This window comes from Aquarana catesbeiana, linkage group LG01 (assembly GCF_042186555.1).
Source record: "Aquarana catesbeiana isolate 2022-GZ linkage group LG01, ASM4218655v1, whole genome shotgun sequence".
In the NCBI taxonomy this organism is placed as follows: domain Eukaryota; kingdom Metazoa; phylum Chordata; class Amphibia; order Anura; family Ranidae; genus Aquarana; species Aquarana catesbeiana.
The window spans coordinates 296,215,684-296,224,291 of NC_133324.1; positions in this window are offsets into that span (position 1 = coordinate 296,215,684).

The window sequence follows — 8,608 nt, forward strand, 5'->3', positions numbered from 1 at the left end:
CCTGATCTATGTACTTTCAGGTCACCATAGGACTCATTATCAGAACCACATGGTCAGTGTAGCTGTGAGCCTGCTAACATTTTCAGGAGCACAGATGTCAGCCTAGGAGAATAGTATACAATAAAACCTTGGATTGCGGGCATTTAATTGGTTCCGGAAACATGCTTGTAATCCAAAGCACTTGTATATCAAAGCGTTCTTCCCCATAAGAAATAATGGAAACTCAGATGATTTGTTCCACAACCATTTATTCATAAGTCCTTCAGTTTATAATCCATAAAAAAGATTATAGCAATGTGATAGGCACAGGCTTGCACAGGGGGTGTGCCAGGTGTGACTGGGCACACCCTATTTACTATGTGCAGTGCAGATTCCGCCTATAGCCCCACCTCCCCACCCTTGTTGGCTCCCACCCGGCAGTGATGCTGGCTTCCCTCCTCTTCTCTCCCCCTGGCTGCTGCGGGAGATGATTCTCGTAATTTACCAGCCCCTTCCTTTTCTAAATGAACACAGTGAACACACTCACTCACTGTGTCCATTCATAACGGAAGCATAGTAAACTGTGTTTACTATGCTTCAGTTTGTGAATGAACAGGAAGCCACTCAGCACAGAGCACTTCCCATTCATTTACTACCCCCTGCAGCTGAGGCTGCAGACAAAGTCACGTGTGAGCTTTGGGGTACACACTCTAATGCAACAGGCTGCGCACACCTATGGTGATCGCTTGTATAACAATAAAATGTCCATTCACAAATGGAAGTCTCCACAAGGGGATTAGAAGCAAAACCCATCAGGTGCTACAGAGTATAAAAGAGAAGAGAGGCGCCTCTAAGTGTAGCAGTATGGGTACATTTAATGAAGGCACAACATAGGGTCGATGATTAAAAGAGGCACATCTAAGTATGCAGGCATCTGGGGTAAAGCTGTCCACATAGACCATCCTCCGCACCGTCAGCTCTCACCGATATCAGTCTGCAATCGTGACCGGGAAGACTACCCTGCAGTAAAACGATCTGAAAGCGACGCTTGAAGAGCTCGTGGAGCGCAGCATTGAAGGGATGACATTGATGGCGGTGTGGAGGATGGTCCATGTGGACAGCTTTACCCTGAATGCCTGCATACTTAGATGTGCCTGTTTTAATCATCAACCATGTGAGTTGTAAATTTAATGCTGTACCTTCATTAAATGTAACCATATTGCTACACTTAGAGGTGCCTCTCTTCTCTTTTATACTCAATTGTGACCATACGCTACTTGTATATCAAGACATCGCTTGTATATCAAGTCAAAGTTTATGGAAAAATGTTGCTTGTCTTGCAAAACGCTCTCAAACCAAGTTACTCCCAAACCTAAAGATTTTACTGTATGTATATGTATATATATATATATATATATATATATATATATATATATATATACATATATACACAGTATCTCACAAAATTGAGTGCACCCCTCACATTTCTGTAAATATTTTATTCTATCTTTTCATGTAACAACACTGAAGAAATGACACTTTGTTACAATGTAAAGTAGTGAGTGTACAGGTTATATAACAGTGTAAATTTGCTGTCCCCTCAAAATAACTCAACACACAGCCATTAATGTCTAAACCACTGGCAACAAAAGTGAGTACATCCCAGTGGCGGCCCGTACTCTATGGGCGCCCCCCCCCATCCATGTACCCAACCCCTTTCAGGACGCCGGACGCATGGATTCCTATGGTGGGGGTGGGAGGGGGTGGTATATTTTGAAGCACCTGATTAGAACCAGAGGCTCTAATAGGCTTCAAAATAGGGTGGGCTTGGGGCTCAGAGAGTGCGCCCTGATCCCACCCAATTGTGTGACAATAGCGAATTCATTTTCGCTATTTTCACACTAAACTTCCTCCCAGCCAATCAGGAGGCAGGACGTCAGACCTGCTTCCTGATCGGCCAAAGTGCCAGGTCACCCTTTTGGATGCCTGGCGCTTAGGAAGAGGAGCGAGGAGACTCGTGCTGGAGCGGAGGTCCCCGCCGTTATGAGAGGTAAGTCCCTTCCCTGAGTCAGCTGCATCCCCCCCACCCCTCCCTGCGCGTGTGGATCGCGGCTCTGGCACCCCCCTTGGGGGGGTTGGCTGCATTTGATGGGCAAGTGGCTGCATTTGATGGGCACAGGTGGCTGCATTTGATGAGCACAGGTGGCAGCGTTTGGGCACAAGTGGCTGCATTTGATGGGCACAGGTAGCTGCATATGATGGGCACAAGTGGCTGCATTTGGGCACAAGCGGCCGCGTTTGATGGGCACAATTGGCTGCGTTTGATGGGCACAATGGATGCGTTTGATGGGCACAATGGCTGCATTTGGGCACAAGTGGCTGCACTTGATGGGCACAGGCGGCTGCATTTGATGGGCAAGTGGCTGCATTTGATGGGCACAATGGATGCGTTTGATGGGCTCAATGGCTGCGTTTGATGGGCACAAGTGGCTGCAATTGATGGGGGGGGGGGTTCAGTATTTTTCAGTTTGTTTGCGCCCCCCCCAAAAAATTTTGAGCACCAGCCGCCACTGGTACACCCACAATTGAAAATGTCCAAATTGGGCTTAATTAGCCATTTTCCCTCCCCGGTGTCATGTGACCCGTTAGTGTTACAAGGTCTCAGGTGTGAATTTGTAGCAGGTGTGTTAAATTTGGTGTTATCGCTCTCACTGTCTCATATTGGTCACTGGAAGTTCAACATGGCACCTCCATGGCAAAGAACTCTCTGAGGATCTGAAAAAAAAGAATTATTGCTCTACATAAAGATGGCCTAGGATATAAGAAGATTGCCAAGATCCTGAACCTGAGCTGCAGCACAGTGGCAAAGACCATATAGCGGTTTAACAGGACAGATTCCATTAAGAACAAGCCTCGTCATGGTCGACCAGGTTGAGTGCATGTACTCAGCATCGTATCCAGAGACTGTCTTTGGATCAATCTCTGCAGCATTGCTGCAGAGATTGAAGGGGTGGGGGGGGGTCAGCCTGTCAGTGCTCAGACCATATGCCGCACACTGCATCAAATTGGTCTGCATGACTGTCCTCCCAGAAGGAAGCCTCTTCTAAAGATGATGCACAAGAAAGCCTGCAAACAGTTTGCTGAAGACAAGCAGACTAAGGACATGGATTACTGGAACCATGTCCTGTGGTCTGATGAGACCAAGATAGTGTCAAGTGTGTGTGGCGGCAACCAGGTGAGGAGTACAAAGACAAGTGTGTCTTGCCTACAGTCAGACATGGTGGTGGGAGTTTCATGGTCTGGGGCTGCATGGGTGCTGCTGGCACTGGGGAGCTACAGTTCATTGAGGGAACCATGAATGCCAGCATGTACTGTGACATACTGAAGCAGAGCATGAGCCCCTCCCTTCGAAGACTGGGCCACAGGGCAGTATTCCAACATGATCACGACCCCAAACACACCTCCAAGATGACCACTGCCTTGCTAAAGAAGCTGAGGATAAAGGTGATGGACTGGCCAAGCATGTCTCCAGACCTAAACCCTATTGAGCATCTGTGGGGCATCCTCAAACGGAAGGTAGAGGAGCGCAAGGTCTCTAACATCCACCAGCTCTGTGATGTCATCATGGAGGAGTGGAAGAAGACTCCAGTGGTAACCTGTGAAGCTCTGGTGAACTTCATGCCCAAGAGGGTTTAAGGCAGTGCTGGAAAATAATGGTGGCCATACAAAATATTGACACTTTGGGCCCAATTTGGACATTTTCACTTAGGGATGTACTCACTTTTGTTGCCAGAGGTTTAGACATTAATGGCTGTGTGTTGAGTTATTTTGAGGGGACAGCAAATTTACACTGTTATACAAGCTGTACACTCACTACTTTACATTGTAGTAAAGTATCATTTCTTCAGTGTCGTCACATGAAAAGATAGAATAAAATATTTACAAAAATGTGAGGGGTGTACTTTTGTGAGATACTGTATATATATATATATATATATATATATATATATATATATATATATATATATATATATATAATATACACACACACACCAAAGAAGAAGGATGTAATCTCCAATCTGCAATTTCTTTACTTCAAAGTACAGTTTCCATAATAATTACAATGTAGCAGTTTGTAACTATTATGGAAATTACTTTGAAGTAAAGAAATTGCAGAATGGAGAATGTACCCTTCTTCTTTGATATACATATGACAGTGGATGATTGGGAGCTCACCACTGATACTTTCTCCACTTATTGAACTTAGATACAAGAGGAGTGACTCAGGTATTCACCTCATTCATCATTAGCTAAGGGCTAAGTTGTAACTGACATTTATTGATCTAGACTATGAGAATGTGCTATATTTAGGCCCATATTTAGGGCTCATTGACACATGAGATTGGCGATCGGCTCCAGGCTCCATTTGTGAATGGGTGGGAGGAGAGGGGGGCGGAGACACAACCATAGCGCTGGGGTCTATGAGACCTGCAGAGCTTAGGCGGGATACACACTATACAACTTTCGTTGTTCAATTTCCTTTAGATTTACCTTCAACTATGTAGTGCAAGGGCCTGCCTGATTGCACACAATTTGAAAGTGTTTAGGTGTGACCTCATATTATATGGTTTTGGTAAATCTAAAGGAAAAAAATCTAAAGAAAATTGTTCATGGAAGTACAGCCACTTCCAGTGGCGTGTAAATTGACTGGGTTTCAGGAGATAGAACTTTGCCTTGATTTTTTCACACCCTAGGCAAGACTAACACCCCCCCCTCTCCCAACGCCGGGGGGGGGGGGAGGCGATAGTCATGCCTAGGGCGAGGGTGACTACAACAGGGAACAGGGTCAGAGCTGACTCACTGAGCAGGATGGTTTCACCTATATCCGGAGACCTGATGGTGCCCGCCTCCCCAGCTGTCCTCATCCCCGCCTCATCCGGCTCCCTAGTGTCCGCTCCCCACTGTCCTCCTCCGCCTCCCCAGCTGTGGCCGCCTCTCCAGTGTCCCCTCCCCACTGTCCTCCACATCCCCAGCTGTGCCCACTGGGCATACTTCAGCCCCTCTTGTTCCCCGGCCAGGCTAGATTGGAAGTCAGTGGTTGTGGCAGTGCCCCATAGGCGGCTGCCTAGTTCACTTAGCGGAAGAGCCGGCCCTGCCTGCAGGACAGCGAGGTTCTCTCGGGGAACAAAAATGTTCGCTTGCTGGAAACCTGTGAAGGGGAGCCCGTCTGGAGTTGGGCTTGCTCTGATCCATAAGAGGTATACAGGTGAAACGCTAAACAGCGACCCTGTAGCCTTGAAAAAAGTGTGAATACAGTTCTGCAGCCTGTGAAAAAAGCTTCCCAGTGTCCAATGTGTTGAAAAGTTCCACTGTGATGTTTCCCAGCGGCTGCATGCATCTCACATTTCCAAATGTGTAGAAGTTTTAGATTATAAGCTCTAATGAGCAGGGCCCTCGGATTCCTTTTGTATTGAACTGTATTACGCCTGTACTGTCTGCCCTCATGTTGTAAAGTGCTGTACAAACTGTTGGCGCTATATAAATCCTGTATATAAAATAATAGTTAATACCATCCCTGCCACATGAGACACCAGGAGGAACCATTATGTATGGCAGAGGTAACAGGTATTTGACCCACCCAAAGGACTGAATACTTGCAACAACTGGGTAGCAGTAAAACAATGTCTATTCTTTTAACTACTCAGGCCACTGAAAAGGTAAGTACGCTCACTCTTTTTTTACGGGCTGCCTCCTGTTTACCAATGGTATGGAGACAGGGTCCCTTTAAACCCTTCAGCTCTCACATTTTTTTGGAGCACTACCAATGGTGGATGTACTGGAGTTATTTAAAGTGGAACTCCAGCCTTACCTTCAGTCTTGCACAATTGTACAGGCTCCTCTCCTGTGCTAAAATTAGTTACTCTGATTTCTCTGCACACTTCATGACATGGCTCAGCAAAATCATCATAGACTGGAAAATTTTGCATTTTATTTGGAAATCAAGGTCCCAGGGTCTGGAGGAAGAGTGGAGAGGCACAGAATCCAAGTTGCATGAGGTCCAGTGTGAAGTTTCCACAATCAGTGATGATTTGAGAAGTCAGCGCAGCCCTCTACTAGGAAATTCCAGAGCACTCCATGCTTCCCTCTGCTGACCAGCTTTATGGAGACGTCAATTTCATTTTCCAGCAGGACCTGGCACCTGCCCACACTGCCAAAGTACCAATACCTGGTTTAATGATCATGGAATCATTGTGCTTGATTGGCCAGCACACTTTTTTTTTAACAGAAGATTTTATTGAACAAATCAGCATTACAATACAATAAATTAGTACAGTCAATGCGATGAGAAAAGTGACAACAGGATCTGCCTTCAATCAAAAGCCACTATTTAGCAGACATGTCAGCCATGCAAAGTCAGAAATTACACCTAGCAATACTTCTTATGGCATTAAAGCGTAATAACCTCTTCAGGTGGAATAAAGTAGGCAACCAACATGCAGTCAAACCTAGTATGGATGTCGGGGGGGGGGGGGGAGGGAGGACGGGGGAAGGGGGGGGGGGGGAGGGGACCGAGGGAGGGGGAAGGGAGGGGATGAGGGGAGGGGGGCCGAGCATCAGAGAAATGACCATGAGATGTAGGATGTCCTCTAAAATGTTTCACTTCTTGGTTATGGGGATGGGGGTTCAGAATCTCCGGAGGCATCAACCCAAGAGGACCAGATTTTATCAAACTTTCCTGGGCATTGTCTACTTTCATATGTCAGTCTATAAAGAGGAAGTGCCATATTCACCGACCTTCTCCACGAGGCCAGAGTAGGAGGCTCCACTAGTTTCCATCGCAATAAGATTTCACGCCTGGCATAGTATAGTGCAAAGGTTAGACACAATTTACTATATCTATCTCCCTCCACTTCCTCCAAATGACTAAGCAGTAGTATCTGAGGATCAACCGGCAAGTGTGAGCCTATGACCCTGCTCATTGTGGAGGCCACTGCTGACCAGAAGGGGTGAAGTTTGGGACAGGACCAGACCATGTGCCAGAAAGTACCCTCCTCCTGCCTACATCTCTGACAGTTGGGATCTCTTTGATGGTAAATGCGCTCCAGTCTCTGTGGGGTGAAATACGCTCTGTGTAGGAACTTAAATTGTATGAACCTATCTTTTGCAGCTATCATGGAGGGAATGTAGGAGATTAAACACTCCTTCCACTCCTCCTCGTTCAAAGAGGGAACATCGACCCTCCACTTTTCCCAGGTTTTGGTTAATTTGGCATCATATTCCACTGTAAGGTAAAGATATAATGTTGAGAGGGGCTTCCCCATCACGCCGGAAGTCAAGAGCCGTTCAATGGAGTCCGGTTCCAGAATGAGGGGGGCAGGGAACTGAGCTTCAAAGGCGTGTTTCAGCTGCCAGTACCTAAATTGGAAGGAGAGCGGAATAGCGAAAGATTGCCTCAGGGTTTGGAAAGACATAAGTCTACCCTCTTTGACTATATGTTTTAATGTGAGAATTCCCTTTTTTGCCCAAAGCGAGGGATCCGGTATGCTGTAAAAGTGGGGAAGCATAGGGTTACCCCATAGGGGCATATGGGGTGAGATGAAATTGGGCTTCCTATATATTTTCCTAGCCTCCTGCCATACCTTCACGGTAGTTCGCATCAGTGTTGTCATGGTCAGGCTGGCTCTAAGTCCACGGAACGGGAGATTGCTCAGGGCCGCATAGGAACCCAAAATAGCTACCTCCAGAGTGACCGCCGGATTCTGTATGGGCTGGGAAAACCACCACCGAATCGTGACCAGAACAGCTGCCCAATAGTAGATTTGAAAGTTCGGTAGGGCCAGTCCCCCCCACCGAGAGCGGGAGATATAAAATCTGCTTGGCCACCCTAGGTGGCCTCCCGGCCCAGACAAAATGTATCAGCAGACTCTCCAACCTTCGAAAGAAAGTCCCAGGTATGTGTATAGGTGTATTACGGAAGAAGTAGAGATACTTGGGAAGAAAGATCATTTTTAGCAGATTAACTCTGCCAACAGGTGTCAGTGGAAGGGAACGCCAAGCAGCACATCTAGCCGTAAGCTGTGTCATGAGTGGTCGCAAATTGTTATCCATGTAGTCTTGGACTTTGCCGCTAACCTGGATCCCCAAATATTTGAAGTCATCTACCCATTTGAGTTGTGGGTGTGGCGCCCTAGGGGTCGAGGGGTGGAGCGGGAAAAGAACCGACTTGTCCCAGTTAATGCGTATCCCTGAGTACCCACCGAATTGGTTAATCAGGTCCAGTGCAGTCTGTAAAGAGGACGACGCATCCGCTAAATAGAGCAGAGCATCGTCCGCGTATAATGACACTTTCTCCTCAATTGGACCTACCTGGAGACCCTTCACACCCGGATCTTCCCTCAGCAATATAGCCAGGGGCTCCATCGCCAGAGCAAATAGACCCGGGGAGAGAGGACACCCCTGTCGCGTGCCACGAAAGAGTCTAAACTTCCCCGATAAGCATCCGTTGGTACGTATTCTAGCTGAGGGGCCATGATATAACATGCGGAGCCAGTTCATAAAACCCGTGCCGAACCCGAATCGCGAGAGCACCTCCCATAGGTAACCCCACTCGACAGAGTCAAAGGCCTTC